General features: G+C 47.4%; 1 protein-coding gene across 23 annotated transcripts in view; it reads left to right on the forward strand.

Annotated features, from left to right (window-relative positions):
- The window catches only part of ZNF536 (zinc finger protein 536), a 489,498-nt gene that overhangs the window by 129,841 nt on the left and 338,609 nt on the right, over positions 1-21,048 (forward strand). For 2 of the 23 annotated variants that reach the window (XM_063599532.1, XM_055103797.2), the window contains exons 1-2: positions 18,338-18,618; positions 19,286-19,397. The exons of 15 other annotated variants lie outside the window; for them this stretch is intronic. The gene's annotated coding sequence lies outside the window, so the exon portion shown is untranslated. Of the gene's footprint in view, positions 1-18,337; positions 18,619-19,285; positions 19,398-21,048 lie in introns of those variants that run through there. 6 more of the 23 variants (XM_024926724.4, XM_055103804.2, XM_055103799.2 and 3 more) reach the window with 5 other exon arrangements.

Below are 21,048 nucleotides of genomic sequence, written 5' to 3' on the forward strand. Positions count from 1 at the left end.
GAAGGATGGACTACCTGCCCAGGTGCCTGACAGGGTAGAGACCGAGGGGGAGGAGGAGAAGGGACATGTGTGTCCTCTGGGAATGAGACACAGATATCCTTTGGATGGGCTTCTTGGACTCTGTAGAATAGACAGTAGCTCCAGCCTCATCAGATTCTCTGACACAGAGAGGGGGAAGAGGAGAAGGGACATGTGCGTCCTCTGGGAATGAGACACAGATATGCTTTGGATGGGCTCCTTGGACTCTGTAGAATAGACAGTAGCTCCAGCCTCATCAGATTCTCTGACACGGAGGGATGCATTTTATTTTATTGATTTATTTATTTTCATAGAGATGGGGTCTTGCTCTGTCACCCAGGCTGGAGGGCAGTGGTGCAGTCATGGCTCACTGCAGCCTTGACCTCCTGGGCTCAAGCAATCCTCCCGCCTTGGCGTCCCAACGTATTGGAATTACAGGCATGATCCATTACACCTGATCATGGCATGCATTTTAAAACATTAACTGCCCTGGCATGCTGTGGGCCTCCTAGAAGATAAAGAACAATTACGTGTTCTGTGGGATTGGCCACATAAAGGTAGGGAGATTTTCCCAGACTGGAAATATACATCCTGGAATAATTTCTGGGTCACATGAACTGGAAGGAGGATTGAGACTTTGTATCCGAAAACAAATTTTGTCCCCTGGAGACCAAGAAAGGGGGCAGGTATTAGAAACAGGCAGAGAACATGTGCGCACCATCCTCCCTGCCTCTCGCTGACTTTCAGGCTCTAGACCACAGGCTTCTTGGGCCCTGAAGTTGAATCCTGCCCCAAGTAGTCTGGACCTTGGATGAGCTGGTTAAGAATGGGTTGGAAGTAGGTTAATTCAGCCCCAGAGCCTTTTCTGGACTTTCAGAGTTTCCTGCTGGGACTCTTGGTGCTTCTCTTCATCAATGCCCTCCCGATTCTTTGCACTGGACACTTGTCCTTTTGGAGTCTTATGTATTAGGCCCTGTTTGTGATGCTGTAAAGAAATACCCAAGGCTGGGTGATTTATAAAGAAAGCAGGTATATTTGGCTCATGGTTCTTCCGGCTGTACAAGCATGGCGCCAGCATCTGCTCAGCGTCTGCAACTGCATTATGGTGATGCATCATGGAGCTTTTACTCATGGTGGAAGGTGAAGGAGAAGCAGGAGCATCACAGGGTGAGAGAGGCGGCGAGGGAAGGGGTGGGGCAGGTCCCAGACTCTTTTAAACAACCAGATCTTATGTGAACCAACTGAGTGAGAACTCACTCATCACCAATGGGATGGTGCTAAACCACTCACGAGGCAGGGTCTCATTGTTTTATTTTATTTTACTTTTTCATTTGGAGACAGGGTCTCACTGTGTCACTCAGGTTGGAGTGCAGTGGCGTGATTTTGGCTCACTGCAACCTCGACCTCCTGGGCTCATGCGATCCCCGTGCCTTAGCCTCCCAAGTAGCTAGGACTACAAGTGCCTCCCACCATGCCTGGCTAATTTTTGTATTTTTTTGTATAGATGTGGTTTTGCCATTTTTCCCAGGCTGGTCTTGAACTCCTGGGCTTAAACCAGGGGTCCCCAGCCTCTGGGCCGTGGGCTGGTACTGTCTGTGGCCTGTTGGTAATTGGGCTGTCAAGCAGGAGCTGAGCTGCAGGGGAGTGAGTGTTACTGCCTGAGCTCCACCTCCTGTCAGTGGCTGCATTAGATTTTCATAGGATCCCAGGCCCTATTGTGAACTGCGAATGTGAGGGATCTAGGTTGCGTGCTCCTTATGAGAATCTAATGCCTGATGATCTAAAGTGGCACAGTTTCACCCGAAACTCTCACCGCCTCCCAATCCATGGAAAAGTTGTCTGCCACAAAACTGGTCCCTGATGCCAAAAAGCCTGCGGACAGCTGGCTTAAGCATCTACCTGCCTCTGCCTCCCAAAGTGCTGAGATTACACATGTAAGCCACTGTGCCTGGCCCAGAGTGCCACTCTTAAGCACTGATTACATAAACATTGAGGCAACCATTGGTAACTGAATGAATCACACACATCAGACAATGATTTCATCTCCCACCACAATGTAGATTTCCAGAGAGCTCTTTGCAAAGATTGGAGGCAGAATTTCAGGGCATGGTTGTCCAGCCTTCTATAGCTTTATCCTTTAGAAAGACCTCATGTTCGGGTTGGGAGGCCCAGTGACTTCCAGAAGGAAAGGCACTCAGAGCCTATAGAACCCTCCTTTTATGTAACAGACAAACTGTGTCCCAGGCACTTGCAGGACTCTGGGGACCCTGGGCAGTCTGCACTTCAGGTGCTGATCCTGTGGTGGGCTGGGCTGTCCCGAGTCAGCCCCTCCATCCTGGTACAGATGAGTGAGTCAACATCCTTCCCGCAGCAGTAATTACCTTAGTTAAATGCTGCAGGAGCGGTACTTTGGGAGCACAGAGGAGGGAGTGAATAATTGTAATTTCTATGTGATAATGATGATAAGCCATGCACATGTCTATGGGGCTTTGCATCATATTCGATCTTCACCATGAGATCTCTGGGCTTTTGGAAGAAAAGATCCCAGCAAACTCCTCTGTAGCTGCTGAATGAGATCGGTATGTAAGGTCCCATGGTGGACACTTTCCCAGGGAGAAAATCAAAATCAGAGATAATTTTAACTCTAGAGAGAAGATAGAGTGGAGCTCATTCTGGCATGTGCATTTTTTGATATCATCTCAATTAATCCTCCCAAATCCCCTAGCAGGTAGTAGATAGTATGATTCATTCCATTTTCCAGATGTGGGATCTGAGGCCAGAGAAGTGGCCTGCCTCAAACCTGGGAGGGCCAGGTCTGAGCATAGCTCTTCCTGACCTCAGAGCCCGATCCCTTCTTCCTGCCTCAAACCTGGTGGTTCAAGCATGGTTCTTCCCAATTTTAGAGCCTGAACTCTTAGCTCTTGTACTGGGTACAATGTTGGACAAGACAGACAAGGGCCCTGTCCTCAGAGGACTGATATTATGGGGGTTGAGGGTGGGGAGCAGTAAACAAGGAAACCAGTGGATATGATGACATCACAGAGCAATAAATGCATAAGAAAATGAAGCAGGAGAATGGGTGGGGTAGGACAGGGGTAGTACCTGTACTTGAGAGAGGGTAGGTGGTCAGGGGAGGCCCCCCTAAGGAAGGGACGCTGGCAGCTAGAGGTCTGGAGGACATGGAGGGGCCAGAGCAGGGTGAAGTTCTGGGAAGAGCATTGGAGCAGAAAGAACAGCATGTGCAAAGGCCTCATGACGGGGAAGAGCGTGGCATGTCTAAGGGACAGCGTGTAGGCCAGCATGGCCAGACAGCGATCCCTGGGGAGAGGATGGGTGGGGTGGAGGGCCTTTATCAGGCGTGGCTTTGTAGGCCATGCTGATGAGTGTGAACTTTCATGTTTAACCAGAGGGAGTGTCTTGAGAAACCCTTTTCGTGTGCAGAGATGCTCCTAGGTGCCAGAAATGAGTGGCTTGGATTGGCTCTTGGTGGCCTTCATTTTCCTCTGGAGGGATGAGCTGGTGATTTGTCCAAAGCTGGGAATTAGGGATTTCAGGCTCTTTGGTGCAAGAAAGATGGGCAGCAGCACTGGGGACCCTGCTCTTGAAGCAGCAGGGCCCATGGTAGCTCCTCAGGCCCTGGCATGAGCTTTCTGTGCAGCCCCGGGAGGCCTGAGCCTCCCAGCTGTGGGCGCTTGGGGAGAGTGACAGGCAGAGGGCTTCTGGAAGGTATCACAGGCCGCTTAACTCCTCTCACCTCAGGTCCCACATCAGCCCACAGAGTCCAGCTGGGCTGCCCTGCCCAACTATTGCTCACCTCTTCCTTGTACAGACTCTGCTTCTTCCTTTGATCAGGGAGCCTTGGTCTGGCTAAGTCTGTGCCCAGAAGAGAAGAGTGACCCTCAGGGAGTTGCAGACATCTCCTGTTCACTGCAGGGAAACTGGGTCATTATGGGTCATCATGGGTCATCATGCACGCAGGGTGAGTTTAAGGGTAAAGAGTCTTGGTGCTTATAGTTCAGGCCTCTTTCCCTTGGGCAGTGCAGGTATTATTGCCAAGTGGTACTGTCCTCCTGAATTCTAGATCATTCCTAGGCTCATGGAACCCTTGGGTTAGCAGAAACCTTTATGATCAAAGCCACCTTCCTTTTATGGGTGAGAAGACTGGGGCTCAGAGAGGGTAAGGGACTGGCCCGGGATCATACAGCAAATCATTAGCAGAGCCAGAACCAGAACCCACGCATTTATGTTTATGTCCAGCTCAGTTCTCACCTGAACACACTAGGCCCTCCTCACCTCCCCCAGGATGCCCAGGCAGATCCAGACAGTTTGGGGGCCACTTGTGGTAAACTGAGGCTCCAGCTTGTGTCTGGGTGGTGGGGTTTGTGTCTTCTCCATCTCAGTAGCTCTCACAGCCCCTAGGGCCATTCCTGGCCCACTGAGTGGTTAGCAATCACTGTTGTGTTGATTGACTAGCCCCCTTGCTTCTGAAACTTGTAATCATTAGAACTTGTTGCATTGTGGTTTAAGCAAACTAAATATATGACAAATCCACATTTCTTTCTGAATTTTCTGATATGCAGGAATGGCAAGACCCAAGGTCTGTCCAAGTCTAACTTGTGCCAATACTCGGGATGCAATCAGGCCAGGACGCTGGCCCTGAGTTTCTGGTATCTGGACAGGTGATTTCGGATGCCCTTCAGGGTTTCCAGCAGGCCCATTTTAGGGTCAGACCATGAAAGTTTTGGACAAAGACAATCAAGGCTGAAGCAGCTCAGGCTGGGGCACGTTTTGGACTCTGCTCCTGAATGTGTTCCTATGGCCCACCCTGTCACTGTGTGACCTGGGCAGGTCTCTTCCCTCTTGGGGAGCTGTCATAGCCCCAAATTCAGAGTGCAATTGGTAAATGCATGGAGCTGAGTGTGCACACAGCAGCCTGGGGAAAGCCGGCCCATCAAAAGGGACCGCCACTACCACCTAGCTTCCATCCACTGCAGCCGCCTAGGAGTGTGGGCCGAGTTTGTCCAGGTTTTCGGAGTTTTAAAAGTCAGAAAAAAAGGAATCCAGTTCTTTTTAAAATTTTGTCTCTGTTGTTGGTAACAAATTCAAGTTTTCAAAACACTTTGTGTAAACACAAGTGTGTGTGTGGACTGGCTGGAGCTGGGGACTGTATTTGGTGATTCCTGAGCACAGGGGCAGACACAGTGTGCATGGTGTGGGGAGGGCTCTCTGCAAGGAGTGGCCAGTGCGGCCCTGAGCTGCCCCCGGCACAGCCTGGTCTGGAGTGTATGAGGTGCAAATGGCTTGGAGCATTGCAGGTCCCTGGCCCCACGCTTCTCCTGGCCCTGAGTTCTCCTGCTGCTGAATATGGCTGCGCCACGGGGAGGCCAGCGACCGTTCCTGACTGCATGGGGTAAGGCCATTGCTCAGATGTGGGCAGCAATGCAGAAGTCCCTATCTTCTGGGGGAGGCAGTCAGGATGCCCCTCTGCAGGCATCTGGTTCCACCTTCCTTCCTGTCTCCCCGGCACCTGAGTTACAGGGTGCCCACCCATCCTATCAATGTCGGCAGTGGGGATGAGGGAGGGGATGGCCAAGTTCCATCCTTGGGGGCAGTTGGACGACCCCTCCCCACACCACTTGGGTAAGGGCTGCTTGGGAAAACACTTCCGCCTCCTCTGAGTCTGATTCCGCCCTCACGTGTAGCCCCCTCCCCACACCACTTGGGTAAGGGCTGCTTGGGAAAACACTTCCGCCTCCTCTGAGTCTGATTCCGCCCTCACGTGTAGCTGATCCACTGACTTTTCTCCCCTTCATTTGGTGGAGGTCCTGATCCTCCACCATGCTGACTGAAGCTTTCTCTGGGCTGCAACTGGACAGGGGCAGTTGACCCAGGGCCTACATTGACCCTGGGACAGGCGGAAGGACAAGATGCTTTCTGTGGTATGAGGCCACCCGCTGAGTGAGAGAAAGTGTCAGGGCTGCCCTGCCCACCTATTGCTCACTTCTTCCTGGTCCAGACTCTTCTCCTTCCTCAAAGGGAGCCAAAGACCTCAGCTTCCCCCATATGAAGAGTCTGCGGGTCAGAGAGGCAAGCAGATGGCCCAGCATCTTCAGAGCTGGGGGAGGAGATCGGGGCAGGCCCCCAGATAGCTGCTGAACATTTCCTCCTACCGAAAGTACCACGCAGCGAGCTTGGGCGTAGTGAAAGTGCTTGGGAAGGGGTCGGCTCGGCTCCGGGCCTCACCTCCTGTTGGCCCCTGCCCGGCTCCCTTGATTTCTGTACTCTCCCTTCATCCTGTTCACATGCAACATGGAGTTTCTGTGTGTGTAATATTATTTGTTTTTATTTCTGTAATCCCTTTATTGTTTGCACAACTGCTGTCAGACTGTTGCCTGAAAGTATCACAGGATAATTGCAGAACGCCTGCATAAGTAATTTCTTATGAAATCGGGCCTTGTCTGCATATAAAATTGTTTTTTGTTGCTGCATGCATGGACTTTATTATATCGAGGCTGTTTACAGGGCTTGCACCTTTCCCACAGGCCACAGAGATGGGAGTGTCTGACGCCGGGAAATAATGAAACACGATCAGTATTCTTTTTTGGTCAGATGACATTTCTGGAAGGTGATAGTCGGTCTGACGCGGTCAGAAAGAGCCTGGCCTTGGAAGGAGGGAAGGCGTTTGCTGAAATGGGGACTCGGGGTCCGACTTCCCAGGCTTCTGCTGGGGAAGGCCACTGGCTAAGCCCGCCTTGCACTGGGCATTTCTTCTGACCACATTTCTGCGATATTAATGGTGTGTGGTAGTGAAAGAAATGTGTTTTATTCTCGAGTCTAACCCTGCTGTTATCAAAGTAACTTCCAGCTTATTAGCGACAAAGGACTTTTCTCCTCTCTGCTGCCCTGTTCGCCAGGGCTTCCTGAATTAAACTGCTGTTTCCTGTCCTTTATATGCATGACCACATCTGGGTAGCCTGCTCACAGCCCTGCTGCTTAATAACAATCACCTTCCCTTTCAGTCTCTGTTGATTGTTTCTAATTCACTCTGACAGATAGTGCCTGACAACTTGCCGGCTTTTCCCTCCCTCCGTGACCTGAAGTTACTCACAGCACTTATATAGTCTGTCATTTTTAATATTTGATTTCATTTTAAGTTATGTGTTTTACTGAGAAGATGAAACCAAAAAAAAAGGGGACTTGTAATGGAACATAAATTTAACCCTTCTTGCCATTCGGCACCCGACGGGAGAACTCTCCCTGTGTGCCTGGGCGACAGCTTCTCCTTTTCTGGAATCCTTGATGCTGCTGCTGCTGCTGGATTTTCTTCTCTTTCCTTCCTTCTTTTTTTCTCTTCTTTTTCTTTTTTCTTTTCTTTTCTTTTTTTTAAGCCTTCTTTTTTTCATTTCTGGAAACAAAAGCTTTATGTCATTTTTTTTCCCTTTAATGGGGCTTGATTACTTTATGGAGCTAATTATGGTGCTTTTTGCTTTGTAATGAGGGTCCAATTGTTAGAGATTTGGGGGGCTTTGCTATGGAGGGAGGGCATCCGGGGAGAGGACTGGCGAAGTGGAAATGACTGGCTTCCATGAAGGCGTCAAACACGCGCCATGGACCCTTCTTTTTGGAGGTCTTTCCCTTTGTGCCAGCTGTTGGTGCAGAGAAATGCCACTTCTCTCTGGGCTTGGGATGTGCCACTCAGAGTAGGACCTTCCAAAGAGTGGGGACCAGGTGGGTGGTGGGGTTGAGCCTGGACGTAAATTTCTTCTGCCACGTTCACTCTGAATCTGCCCCTGCGGGCGGCCTGGCAAGGCAGGCGTCCTCCGGGGTGGGGTGGGTGGGGCAGGCATCCCACATCACTTCAGGGTCCACTCCGCTGTGACTTTGCCTTTTGTTTGACATAAGACAAAGGCTCCTGTGTCCCTCTTGGCCCTTCAGAGGTCGAGAGCTGTGAGGCCGTGCATTAGGTCAGCTTTGCAAATAGACACCACCAACTAAAAAAAGAGGCACATTAACCCATGACACCTCACTGCTGCCGCTGGTCCTACTGCGGGTGTCTGTCTGTTTCACACAGTGGGGCACGGGCAGTTGAGAAAGTGCAGGAAGAGAGATCTGGGTTGGATCTCAGTTTGAAACATTTCAACTTCACCATCGTCCATGGCCCAGCCTCCCTGGAACCAAAGCTCCTCTGAGTCTGGGAGCTGCCACTCTCAAGGCTCTGTCCAAGGGTTTTCAGATACTTGCAGTGGCAATTGTGCCAGGGGCAGAGGTGTGCCAGTCCTCCAGGCAGAGGCGGGCGGCTTTCCTAGTGAGCTCCGGAAGATGAGAGCCGCATCTCAACACTTTGTTGTAAAGGTAGTCAGCTGGGAACAGCGTGATGCAGTCTGGTCCTCTAGGAGGCCACTTTGCAGAAAGTACTAGGCTTGGACTCCAAAGAAGCAAAGGGCCTCCAGGTAGGGCTGGCTCCGCTGTCCATGGTGCAGACATTCCGGCCACTTCCCTGCTGTTCTACGACTCTTGGCTCCAGGCCTGTGGAAGGAAGTCCTGCAGGGGCCAGCTACTCCTGTCTTGGCCCAGCTACTCCCACCATGACTCATTTGCCTGGAGAGTTTCCTTTGCCAAGCCTACTCCTTCAAGAACCTTGGTCCTTGCAGGACTTCCTTCCACAGGCCTGGAATGTTTGAGGTTTAGCCTCCAGCAAGGCCAAATCAAGATTTTTTCTTTCTCCTCCCCACAAAGGACTGTTGGGCTTACCATTGGTTCTTGGTTCTTGTTTATGAGTGTGAGAGGCCAGGGGCAGTGGCTCACACCTATAATCCCAGCACTTTGGGAGGCCGATGTGGGCAGATCACAAAGTTGGGAGTTTGAGACCAGCCTGGCCAACATGGTAAAACCCCGTCTCTACTAAAAATACAAAAATTAGCCAGGCGTGGTGGTGCGTGCCTGTAGTCTCAGCTACTTGGGAGGCTGAGGCCAGAGAATCGCTTGAACCCGGGAGGCAGAGGTTGCAGTGAGCCGAGATTGTGCCACTGCACTCCAGCCTGGGCAACACAGCGAGACTCCATCTCAAAAAAAAAAAAGTGTGAGAGAAATTGGGGTTTGAAATTAAGGAAAAACTTTGATGTGGCTCTCGTGCAGCAGGTCTTTATCTATGACGTGGTGGGCTGGGACAAGCTCCCTAGAACTCTAGGCTGACAAGAGGAGAGGGACACAGTATTTCCCGACCTATTCCCCACCTGCCCAGAGCGCTGCAATCCAGATCTTCTGTGCAGCCAGCATCGGCAGCATGTATGTTCAGTTAGCATTGAAGTCTGGATGACCCTCGGTGGCACTGCTGTTGTGACCCCTTGAGTTTTCTCAGGAGGCAGCCTATCACCAGGGCTGTGGATTCGCGGGGCCCTGAGAATTCATTGACAACTGAGCCTAAAAGGACGTTGCCTGTAGGGAAGTAAGGTGAGCACTTTTTCAGTACACTCTGAGCTGGCAGAAGCATACACAGAGCCTGGCTACTCTACCCGGAACCACCATCCTAGGCAATGATGGGCTACAGCTACAGACGGGAAGAACCTACACATCACAAACCACATCGCAAAGTAGAACACAACCAGTGCCACCTCCGAGATTCAATGGAGAGCCATGAATTCTCAGGCGAGATGGAGAGATCAGTTAATAAAAGCAATAAGAATAAATTGTTGACTGATAATAAAGGAGCTAATAATTGTTGTGTACTTCCTCTGTGCTCAGCACTGTGCAATCATTTAAAGAGAGGAAAAGCTGGGCTAGTTTTGAGGCCAGGAAGAGCTACTTGGAAGGGCTGGCCTTGGAGCTGGACCTTGAGGGACCAGGAAAATATTCACCAATCGAGATGGGAGAAGGCAAGAGAGAAGCTTCTTGCAGAAGGCAGGGGTTTGTCAGATGCATTTGCAGATTTGGGAGGGGGAATTGAAGTGGTCATTCCCGGCAGAGGCAAGAGAGGGGGAATCTGGAAAAACTGAGGGCAGATAGGTGTGTTGGAGAATGTTAAGCATCTCTGTTTCATTGGAACTTAGGATACAGGTGTGAGATGTATAGGATATAGCATAAGAGCAGGCAAGCGTGGAGGTGTAGGCTGGAGCCCCACGATGAACAAAGCTGTGTGCCCAATTAAGGTATTTGTGACACACTGGGATATAGCCAAGAATGGAGCTGCTAGAAAACCATTTGCTGAACTGACACAGGGAAAGTGGGAATGGGAGAAAGAGAATCACCCCAGCCAGGCACAGAGGCTCATGTCTGTAATCCCAGCATTTTGGGAGGCTGAGGTGGGCAGATCACTTGAGCCTAGGAGTTCAAGACCAGCTTAGACAACATAGGGAGACCCCATCTCTACAAAAAAATACAAAAATTAGCTGGGCATGGTGGCGTGCACCTGCAATCCTAGCTACTCGGGAGGCTGAGGTGGGAGGATGGCTTGAGTCCAGGGGTCAGTGAGCCAAGATCCCACCATTGCATGCCAACTTGGATGACAGAGAAAGATCCTGTCTTAAAAAATAAAAATAAAAGAGAATCACCTCACCAGCCTCTTGCAGAACTTGCTGTTGCCTTTCTCTCGATTGAGGCTTATAGTGACTGCAGGAAGAAAGATGGAAATTGGGACAGGCTAAGTTTGGGGTGTCCAGAAAGTGTCCAACCTGCACAGGGTGCATTGCAGGCAGTCCCAGCACGCTCTCAGGCCAGGGCATGAACTGTACACAAGCAACTTGGCCTTAAGATAACAGCAAAAAGTGATGACTCTTTAGAAAAGAAAAACACCCTTTATATTCATCAGGGTCATATGTGTTTTTCTTTTCATATGTATACAAAAGAGGTACTTTGGGTGATAAAAGGGGTATATGCCAATGTCAAGAGCAGGCAAGAACAATGGAACAATTAGCAGATTCATCAGTTCTCCTGCTTATACTTCAGTTCCAAGAGTAAAATGTTAGTTTGTTCAACTCTGCGCTTTACGCCTTGATCACAGTGTGAAAAGTGTTGACTAAGCTTAGCTTCCTGGTCAGAGGGTCAAGACCCGTGGCTTTTAAACATGCTTATATGAAATCCAAACATTCATGGTCACTAGTGATCTGAAATCAAGGCACAACTTATGAAACGAACACGTAATTATCTTGTTTACTCAGGGTATAAATAGAGTTCATGCATTTTAAAATTTTTCTTCCTGAAAAGGACTTTCGCCAGCATTTGGTCTTTAGATAGGCATGTGCTCTCTCTCTCTCTGTCTCTCTTTCTCTCTGTCTCTCTGATGCTCTTGTCCTTTCTCTTCTTCATCTTTTTCCTCCTGTCCCTGTTCCTCCCCAAACTTTCCTTCTCCCCTCCCCTCTCTGTTGTCTTTCTCTCTTCCCTCTCTCTTCCTCCCCCTCTCTCTCCTTTAGAAGGGAAGGGACTTGCTAGTGCTTGTTGCCCCTGCAAGAGGCAGGAACAGCCATTGCAGTTCTTTCTAGGAGTATTTCCTGCTTCCCACACAGCTTTGGTGGGGGGAAGATGCTGCCCAGGGAATCCCTGGTGTGCTTGAACATACCATTGCCACTTCTATGAATGCAGGCAAGGGCCACGAAGCCCACGTCTGCTTCGGACAACCCAGCTGACCACCAGGTCCCGTGTAGCAAGGACTCCCGTGGAGGTAACCTTCCCAGGCACTCCCTGCGAGGCTCTGCTTCTGCGGGGAATGCGAGGACTGACTCCTTAGCTCTAAGCTGGCCACTTCCAGCATTCCCACACCTAATTTTGGAGTTTTTCCAGAGTGAGAACCACCTGCTTGTGGACTTTAATAGTTTTTAAGTAGGCACACTTTTTCCCATAACATATTATATTTAGCTTTGTCCTGGATAATAATAGCTACGAAATCTCTGGTTGAATTTGCCAGTTATATATTTTTCATATGAAACATCAAAATAGTTATATAAGCCTTCATTTTTTTAAAAAATAGGAGTTTCTCTATGTATCATCTGAAATCTTGCTATGTGTCTGGTGATCTCTGTGCAACTTTGGGGCACTGTTTGGGATTTTCATATCTAGCCGGGTTCTTGGAATCTAGTGCAAGGAAGTCACCCCCCCCGAACCCCTGAGGAAGCCCCACGCCAACTCCTCCAGCCCACAGTAAGTTCTCCTCTGTCTTCATGGTCCTTCCCTTTGAATCCCTAATTGCCATTTAATCACGTGCCGCTCTGGTCACATCTGACAACACTGTGAGCGGCTGCTGGGCAATGCTTTCTGGCTCTGTCACTTTCCCTTCTAAATTGCAAGACTCTTGAGAGTGGGCACCATGTTGTTCCGTGTCAGGCAAAGTGCCTGGTCAATTGAGCTAGCTGTCAGTCTGTCTATCTATCTATTATCTACCTATCATAGCTATCTATCTATCTATCTATCTATCTATCTATCTATCTATCTATCTATCTATCCATCTATATATCTATATCTATCTCCTTCCTTCCTTCTTTCCTTCCTTCCTTTATTCATTCCTTCCTTTCTCCTTCTCTCCTTCCCTTCCTTTTCTCTCTAGATCTATCATCTTATCTGTCAATCTATCTATGTATTTAGCATCTCTCTATGTATTTAGCATCTCTCTATATACGGATAGATCTATTTACCTTTCTTCCTCTCTAGATCTATCTATTTATCATTTGTCTATTTATCTATCTATCTATCTATCTATCATCTATCCATCTATCCCCTATTTTCCCTTTCCACTCCCTCTCTTCTCTTTCATCTTACTTGATGAGCCAGGTACTGTTTTTGGCCCTGAGAATGTAGCAGAGAACAAAACAGCCACAGTCCCTGCCCTCTTGTAGCTGACATTCCAGTTGGAGGAGTCAGGCAATAAATACATAAATACTATTCTATAGGAAGAAGCTAGAACACCATTTGTTAGGGCAAATGCCACACCAAGTGTTCAAACAGGGGGATCTGAAGCTGAGGGACTGAGGGCTGACTGAGACTGTGTGATAAGGGAAGGCCCTCTGGGGAGGAGACACTGAGTCCCATGAGGATGGCAGCGCCTGGACAGAGGACACAGCAGGTGTAAAGGCCCCAGGGCAGTGACAGCCTGGATGAGTTTGAGGAGCAGAAAGAAAATGCAATAAAAGGATGACACTTATTTGGTTTCAACTTCGACAAGGGTCAGTTTTTCCATTTCTCACTTGCTAGGGGCAGTGGCCCCTTTTCCATGGAAGAAAGTCTGACCTCTCACCTCTGAAAGACCCTCCGCCACATCCCTTCTGCTGGGGTGCTTGGGACGTTCCGTACTGTTCCCTTGCAGGGTTGGAGGGCGGGAGGGGAGCTTGCCGTGGTGAGGCCACCGCTGACATGCTAATATTTCATTTTAATCTTGAGTGCCAGGTTACTTCCTGAATGAAGTGTCTCAGACAAGGCTCTAACTTACATGAAATAAAAGAGTTTAATGCTAATTACACATCATCTGACTACCAAAGCCATATTTATTGATGGTCTAAAAACACCATTGAGGTGGATGGACTGGGTATCTGTCTTGGCTAGAAATGCACCTGGAGTCCCTTTAGACTCCTTTGCAATTCATGCCTGCACGCCCCATGCATGGCAAAGCCCAGGGCACGTGGATGTGGAATGCAGGGAGCTGGAGCGATCCCTTTGGCTTTCTCTACCAGTTGGATAGATCAGAGCCTTCAATGCCCATTTGATTCAGGAAGGCGGGGTGGAGCCTGAGCTCACCTTTAGCCCCCAGGAAGTGCTGGTGATGCTGGTCCCGTGACAGCAGCACAGTGAGACATGAGAGTCTGGAGTAGCTGAGGGGCAAGCGCTCTCTGATCTTGGCTCCTGGCCTCACAGATCGCAGGGAATGACACCGACAAGTAGAGCCTTGCACTTCACTGTCTTGCCTACCACCTCGATCTCTCTCTTCTCCTTTTCCTTCTTCCTGTGTCCCAGTCCTTCCTCCTGCACCTTCCCATGTCGGTTTTGCTGTGGGCTCTCCAAGGCTAAGCACAGCATTTTCTCATGCTTGTTAAAGTATCCATTGCACAGCTGGACCACCATCTCCCACCCTGTGCCTTGGTTCTGGTTGTCTGAACTTCATGCCTGGTCTCCCCACCTAGACTTTGAGCCACTGAAGGGCAGAGCCTCTGTCCCTCCCTCCTACTCCTGTCCCTCCTGGGTTCCCAGATTCTTCTTGTGATGACAAGGAAGAAGCATATACTCCCCCACTCTCTGCAAGCAGAGACTCACGGAGGGCAGAGCTGGCTGCAGCAGCCACATGTTGATTGAACGTGGTGGGGTGGGGCCCGAAACACAAGTCGTGTTCTTCCAGTCCATCCTCCAGCTTCTCCTTAGCGTATCTTCTTTTGACCATATCTTTCCTCTCATCAGCATTCTCTGAATGGTGCACACTATGGCTGCAAAACTCTAGTTGCCAAATGTGAAGTGTCACCAAATCCTCTCCCTCCATCTGTCTACACAGAAACCTCACTACCTCGCTTGCCTTTGCCCTTTGCACCTGAAGTCACACGGACGTCCTGTTGATGTGCCTGCGAGGGCAACAGCATTTCCATCAGTGTCTGAGGTTGTGACCACCTGGAGAAGGCACCCTGGTGGCTGTCCATGGGGAATGTGGGTTTAATGATGCTAGAGCTTTGGATTTTTCAAGCAAAAGCAGGAATCTCTATTTTTACATGAAACTCAACAAGTTGATGACCCTTACATATCTTTGCTTAAATTGCCATGTGAGCCACACAAGTTATGAGTTGGTGGAATTCAGCGAGCAGACCTCAAGGTGTGGCCTCTGGTACAAACCAACTGTAGGGAGGATTCCATGGATTCGACAGCGGAGAATCTCGCCGGGTCCAAGGGAGGGGACTGGTGGAGGCTGAGTCCTCAGCTGCTCCGCTTGCTTGGTGAAGGAGTATCACATGGACAGGGCTTTGAGGACTCAGAAGCCATTTTGCAAACGTAGACCCTGATGTGGCTCTCAGGCCTCAGGAAAACTCATTCTTTATACCAGCTTGTCTGTAGCCCACCTATAATTAGCATCTGAAATTTCTAAATGAACTGCCTGATCCAGTAAATTTAGCAAACTTGTTGTGAAGTGTTACCAAATCATCTCCCTCCAACTGTCCACGCAGACGCCACACTACCTTGCTTGCCTTTGCTCTTTGGAACTGAGGCGCTTATGTGCACTGTCTGGCAGCCACACAGACATCCCATTTATGTGATCTATAATGAGTTTATTAGTGTTTCACTGCCTTGTTGCTATTAAGTTTTATCAGTTTCAGCTTCAAGAGCACAAGGTTAAATTTTCAATAGAGTTTTCGCAAAGTTTAAGTGGGATTAAGATTGTTAAAAATATGTCCAAATGGTGGAAACATGTATTTGGTTTGATGATACTATTTCTGCCCACTCAAGGATTTTGATCTCTTATTTATAAATGTAACACTTTTCTGAAAACCAGAATGGTAGCACAGGGCTCGGATTTTCTTTTTGCAAATGAAACATGAATGCATTAAATGTGGAGGATCACACTGAAGCTGTGTCAACTGAGTCCGACCCGTCTGCGATTGTGCAGTCTAGATGTTGCTGTCACTGTCCCGGGGTGTGGTTTTGACTGGCTGTTGCTTTGACCTGGCAAATAAAAATTGTAAAGGAAAAGACAAAATTCTTCCACAAATTGCAAAGGGATGAATTATGACATTATTTTCTCCCTGTACCATAAGATAAGCAGGTTCTCCTCTGAAAATACGTGTGTGCATAATTGGATATTGTTAACCTGGGTCTGTTCTGTAATTCTTGAGCAATTTTTTTTTAGAAGGAAACCAACTCAGGAGTTTCTTCAGTGGCTGCAATCAGAATAAAGTGGTTCCACTTTTAGGTTAAGAGAAAAAAAACAGTAATAGGCTGGGCTGCTATTATGGAAAGTTTATTATTATTGGTACATAAGCTAGCTGGGGGTTTAAGCACAGAGCAGTTGGATAATTTAGCTAGCTCCTGGATCCAATTAAAAAAAATCTATGTTGTGTCCACAGTGGGGGGATGGCCATCGCTGAGAAAGCACTCTAACGTGGATGGTGACACACCTGTGGCATTCTCTTGGTTATACGCAGTTTGGGATGCAGAATGCTCTAAATCCTCTCATTACTGCCTTAGAGAAGGCAGACACTTCAAACAGTTCTCCATTTATCTGAGATTACCAGTTAAACTCGTTAAAAAGCAACTATGGCTTGTTCACTCAATTGGCTGTTGGGAAGATTTCCGTGTTCTGTAGCAATGGCGACAGCGTGGCTTTGATTAGTGGAGTGCTATACTTTTTAGGGGAGACCTTTTCTAACTTAATTTATGACTCTGGTTGAATGGCGTCTGTGCTGGGGTATTACGTATTTCCCCAACTATTGTACCTGATGTCAATAAAGGTGCATTTAGGGAAATTTGAACTAAAACCCCAGGGTGTTTTTGTTCTTTGGGGAAGCAATGCGCCATAAACATTTTGAACTTGAGCCAACAACCTCCCCTGACCATGATTGCAAATTACTGTAGAATGTATGGATTGCTGGCGGAACACTATTTGAGGAAACCTGTATTTTATAGAATGTCACTTTCATGCACAATCCAGGCAAAACAGAGGGGAAAAAAACTAATTTAAACAGCAGACAGTGTTCTCTTGAATGAAGATTATGACAAAAAATGTTATAAAAATCAAGCTCTAAATATGGCTTTTTATTTAATCATTATTACATCAATCATCAATATCAATACTTAACAGCAAGCTGATAATGTAGCCAGTAGGTGAAACAGCTATTAAAAAGTGTAAAAAAATGATTAATCAGATACGGGGGGTATTAATGCCCTCCAATTATTAAATGATAAGTACATATTTTTGGAAGTGTTTGTTTTTAATAGTCAACTGTAATATTAGTTTGCAAAAATGTAATTGCTTCTTAATTTTGCATTTTAGCTTCTTTGTGCTGGGTACAAAGGTAGTATATTTCTGTAGTTATTGTTTGCAGCACTCCGTGTAAAAAATCACGTTCATTTCAAGAAGCTGTTATGGTATTGATTGTGGTAAAGACTTCCATTAACTGACCAATCTAAATCTCATAAGTGATGTCAGGATAGTTATGCATTTGCTTGGTTCAAGTATTCAGCCATTATGTTAGAATGCAGGCAGTGTCTGAATATGGCTGTTAAATTATTTCTAAATACCGAACCAGAACAGCTTAACAGTTCTGCAGTTTGAGACTGACACAAAAATGACAATCTGCCACCTCTTTGTTTTTTAAATATTAACGCTGTATTGGGATAGTATTTTTGGAGTAAAAACCTGTGGCACGAGAGGATAAGTGACATAAACAAAGGCAGCTGGGCTTCATGAAATAATGGAACAATAAGGCCCTTGCAGCCGCTCTCATCACTCCAGTATGTTAATTAGCATTCTGTTGTGGCCGCAACACTGAAAACATGTAATCTGTATTGGTGTACAGTACAGCTGTGAACACACATCCTTTTTTGTGAGTCCCTGGAGTTAGCCTTGCCATTGGCATATGCGTTTGGGCCAAAAGTCAAGCCATCACCACTAAAATAGCACACCATAGCAGCAAAATGTCATTTGTCTTTTCTTGTTTTTTTTTTTTTTTTTTTTTCTCTCCCCTCAATGCCACATGCTATCCAGTGATGTAATCTAGTATCACTGCATCTGCCTCCCTGCTATATTTTTGCAGGAGGGTATCTGGATATCTGTAGAGGAAAGGAGGGGGCATTGCCAGCCAGCAGGAGATGGAAAAGGCAGCAGCCCCAAAAGAGTCAAATTAGAAAATAAATTATTTCTTTTTGCATTATATGTTTAAATGCATATATCGAGAATATATATATATATGCATATATATGTGTGTGTATATATATAAAGAGAGAATATATATACATTGAAGAATCTATGCATTTAATATCTGCCACCTTTTTGCATAGATTCTTCCTTAAGTGTCATGAAACTAGAATCCGCTTCTTGTTTTCGTAAGGTAAAAGAAGGGCAGTTAATTTCAGCACCAAGGCTTGGAGGAAATGAGACCTAAGAAAAAAGAATCAGAGTAAACTTTACCCTTATTTATCATTTCTATTTAGAACAGGGTGGACAGTCTTTCATGCATGTACTTAGGATGGGATTGGCTCTTCCCATTTCAGAGCTGACAAAACTGAGGCTGAGGCATGGTCCAAAGATGGGCCCTAATTGCAGGGCCTTTCTGGCCTCTGTAGAGAGAGAGTGAAAACAATTGGTCATTTTGAGGGAAAGGGGTTAGCACCAGTGAGCAGAGGCAGTTAGTAGCTGGGAGCAGTGACTCCAGCCTTCAGAGGCAGGACTCAGAAAGGCCTCTCTTGTGTGATTTTGCTGCTCACACGTGGCCTCCTGGGAGCCGCCCCTGGTACTGCCGGGACACGGCCCTGGGATCTTGCTGAGGCCAGCTTTGGAACAGGGGAGGTGAGTCTGGAGAAGAGAGTTTCCACGTTGTCATCATAGGATCTGGACTCAAGTGACCAAAACCTTGCTTGGATTTTTACCTGATGAAGTTTGGCTTGAAAAGTGAAAATGGTTCCATTTCCATTTTCCCTGTTCTCAAGGTAATTCAGCTTTCTTTGTGTGTGCGTGTGTGAGTGTGTGCAAGTGTGTGTGCGTGCAGTCTCCCCAGCATAGAACACCCACACACGCACACACCCACATGCAGACACGCACATACTCATGCATGGATTCTTGTTCACGAAGTACACACCCTTTTGCAAAATAATTTTTGAATAAAAAATTCTAGCCCTTTAAATTTATTATAATTTAGAAAGGGACCATCCGATGGTTAAAACTTTTCCTATAATTCCTACATTAATTCTCTCCATCACCCGCCCCCCCCCCATCTAATCTGACTGTACCAAAAGATTTGAAAACAAAGCAAAAACACCAACCAAACAAACAAAACAACCCACCTGCTTCTAAAGTAACTTTCAGACTCCCTGGGCAAAGCTTCTTGTCTCTTTCTGAAAGATGAGCGTGAATTCTGAGCTCCAGATTTTGCTTTTAATCTGTCCCCAACCTAATTGAAAAATTACCCTACCACACAAAGAAAACTCTGCATCGGGATCACCATGCTGATCCAATTGGGTTCTGCTTTTTGACTTTAGAGAAATCAAATTGTCTGGCGATTTGGTGACATGCTTGAATGTCCACCTGGGAGGAGACTAGGTTAAAGGTTAATAGCACTTGTGCTTTTCTTCCCCCCCACCTTTTTTTAAACTCCAGTAGAACGGAACTCTTCCCCACTGGCCAAGCCCTCATCCTGAATCCCTTGTCCAGCCTGGAGGTCTTCTGAGAGATGTCAGTTGGCACCTTTCCCCTGACTTGTCCCTGTGAGGTAAGGCAGGGCTGACACTGAGATTTTAGTTCTGTTGTTCTTTTTTTTTTCCTAGAAATTCACACCCCCCACCCCTTGGTTAATGGCTCTTTAAATATTGAAATGCCTGGAAAAACAAAACAAAATAAAATAAAACAGCCTGTCAAAGAAATAAGAACAACAACAACAACGAAAATGTTGGTATCTTTTAGAATCTGTCTTCCTAGTGGTAAAAGTATATAATTAATAGGAGAATTTTCCTCCAGATGTGGCTATACTATAATAGAGCCTTATAAATGCTACAGAAAGAAAAATTGCTTGGAACGAAGGCGTCCTCAATGAGAGCACACCTGGGTCTGACAAAGATTGCATTTAGGGACTGCTGTGCTATCACAACGCAGAGAAAGACCAAGTCTCTGGGAGCAGCTGGAGAGAAAGCCCCGGCAAATCTGCATGCAAATAGCAGCACATTGTTAACTTAATCAGATGCCGAGGAAAGATGTGCCAGAATTCCAGGATGATCTACACACACGGAGGAGGAGCGGCCTGAGCTGCAGTGGGAGCCGGGGCCAGGGTGGGCCTCGGCAAGGTGCACGCGGCCCGGCCCCAGCCCCAGGGCCCCAGCCCACCCGCCGCCCGCCTGTTTTCCGGGCCTGCAGTCAATTCACCACATAATGCCCGATTCGCTCTTTGCAAAGATAGAAACGATAGAGCGTATTTCAATGGGATGGAAGCTTTATTATTATTATTTTTTAATGGTGATATAGGTATGGGCATTATTTCGCCCGAGTCCGTAACTCCAATTAAATAATATTTCTGCTTAAATATCCGGGTGCATGAAGATAAGAAATATTGCCCTGGAGTGTATAAAGAAAGAGTTTTTTTTCAATAAGAAAAGTAGTTCTCTATAGATTGAAGTGCTGGGTATAAATTGCACCTTAAGAAGAAGTGGAAGACACCTGTTATTTATATTTTATATGAATATTAATGGAAATATATATATCTTAAATCTCCATCTTTTAGTCTAGCACCGTAAAAAATATAAAGTAATACTATTTAATCACCCACAGCTTAATAGTGCCTTAGTTGTTTACTGCCATTGCACTAATTGCTCTGTACTAATGTGTTTTTCTGTGATATCCAGTAGTGCTAAGAGAACAGAGATCCATAACCAATTAAATATAGTGTTTTTTTAAATGTTAAAAATATATCTGGTGAGGCTAGAAAAGGAATAGAAACCGCCCTGAAGAAAGGCGCCTTGGCACCGCCTCGGTGCCCACCAGAAGGTGCCCGGATTGCCTCTTTTGCGCAAAGACAAAGGGGGTAATTTTTTGGCAAGAAAACAAACCCAAGGAAAACACAACAAACTGAGTGTTGTTTTTTTTTTCTTTCCCTCCTGCAACTTCTCGGACCGTCTCTGCCCTCTCTCCTCCAGAGAGGGCGAGTTTCATCCTGGAGGGAGGCCGGGGGAGCTGCGAGGCCACCCCCAGCCGGCGCCCGGGCGGATTGCGAGCCCCCGCGGGTCGGGCCGGGGGAGCGGAGGCTGGCCCCCCGCCCGGGCTGGGGCGCCTGCCGCCCGCGAGCCGGAAGAGCGCCCCATTCACGAGCAGGCAGCCCTGGCAGAGGGTTAATTGAGGATCATTGTTGTTGGTTCCAGGAGGAGCGAAGCGCC

This window comes from Pan paniscus, chromosome 20 (assembly GCF_029289425.2).
Source record: "Pan paniscus chromosome 20, NHGRI_mPanPan1-v2.0_pri, whole genome shotgun sequence".
In the NCBI taxonomy this organism is placed as follows: Eukaryota; Metazoa; Chordata; class Mammalia; order Primates; family Hominidae; genus Pan; species Pan paniscus.